Source organism: Belonocnema kinseyi, chromosome 1 (genome assembly GCF_010883055.1).
Source record: "Belonocnema kinseyi isolate 2016_QV_RU_SX_M_011 chromosome 1, B_treatae_v1, whole genome shotgun sequence".
Lineage (NCBI taxonomy): Eukaryota > Metazoa > Arthropoda > Insecta > Hymenoptera > Cynipidae > Belonocnema > Belonocnema kinseyi.
In genome coordinates this window covers 95,572,500-95,574,174 of record NC_046657.1, presented here as the reverse complement: position 1 = coordinate 95,574,174, position 1,675 = coordinate 95,572,500, and positions in this window count along the sequence as shown.

Sequence of the window (1,675 nt, the reverse complement as noted above, 5' to 3'; positions counted from 1 at the left end):
TTCAATTGGTTATAAAAACACGTAAACTCAGAAGATGTGGACTGTGACTGCACCATATATCTAGCCGGGAGTGGTGCTGACTGAAAACAAATGATTTGGAGCAATTCGCGCGCCATTTGTTGGTCATTCTAAGGACTTATTGAACTACCCTCGTACAATATATGGATTAAATATATATTACATGTACATATACATATATACAGCAGTTGAATGCGTCAAAAATAGAACGATTTCTATGCATTAAGTTCATTTGTTTTCCCCTCAGCATTCAACGAAGTGATGTTAACTGGTGGTTGAACTGAAAATACGTAATTAATAGATAATTATGAGAACCTCTGAGTCTCGTGACCCCCACGCGACACCAACTTGAATAAGGGTTTTACCGCCTTCAGTTTTTAATAATCTTTTTCTGTTGAACGATTCAACAGAAAAAAAATTATAACGCACCTTCGGTTCGGATTAAAATGATGTATTAACAAGTTGTTTATTCTAAATTCGCGTAACAACCCTATTGTCCGCATGAGCGTGTGTGTGTGTGTTTATTTGTTGGTGGTTATCATACTTTTTTGTGAACGCGATAACTTGAAAATGGTTGCAGATAAATTGATTACATTTTTAGGACTTATTGTCGCCACTAATATCTTGAAACTGATGCACAGTGAAAAATTTCGGAAACAATTCGAGCCACGCGAGGATTTTAATTGAATGATAAAATTTTTTTTAATTCTTCTCTAAAAATGTTATACTTAATATTTCCAGTGAGAGAATTTTTATAACTACCCATATAATTTTTTAATTAACCATGAAACGGCTTGCCTCAAAATCAGTGGAAATTGTTCGAAAATCACGCAGGACTAAAAAATATTTTCGGGAATCTACATAAAGATGACTAGGTGTACTATATGTTTTATGGGTCGCTGAATACGAATCCATCCTCAGAATGACTCCAGCATATCAGGATTTTGATTAAATTAAGCCGTTTCATTGTTAATTAAAAAAAGTATATGGGTAGTTATAAAAATTCTCCCACTGGAAATATTAAATATAACATTTTTAGAGAATAATAAAAAAAAAATTTCATCATTCGATTAAAATCCTCGCACGGCTCGAATTGTTTCGCATATTTATCACTGTGTGACGCAAGGATTTATTTAAATACTTATTGAATTTTTTTACACGTATTACTATTTAAAAAATCGTTTTTTTATAGTAAAACTTTTTTCACGAACATAATTCAAAGTTGATGCAATAATACAAAAGATTCCTTGGCCCTAGACGAATGGATTATTGACCCATAATGTTAATACGTTTTATTAAAGAGTAAGGAAGTTATGGTAATTTATATTATATTATAGATAGATTTTTACATTCTCATCATTTATGACTGAGAAAGTATTAGAATTGTAAATTTGACATCACACTTTTTCAACGGATCTCCACGTTTCGAGACCAACTGAATCCGAAAATCAGGTTTTCACGATGGCGTCTGTCTGTCTGTCCGTCCGTCCGTAAACACGATAACTCTCGAAAAAATGAACGAAGCAAATCCATCTTTAGCACACTTTTTCTAGGTCCTAAAAGAAAGGACGAGTTCGTTAACCAGCCATTTTTGATAAAAATTCTAAAAAGTGAGCGCATTTTGAAAATGTTTGAGACCACTTTTTTCTGAATTTGA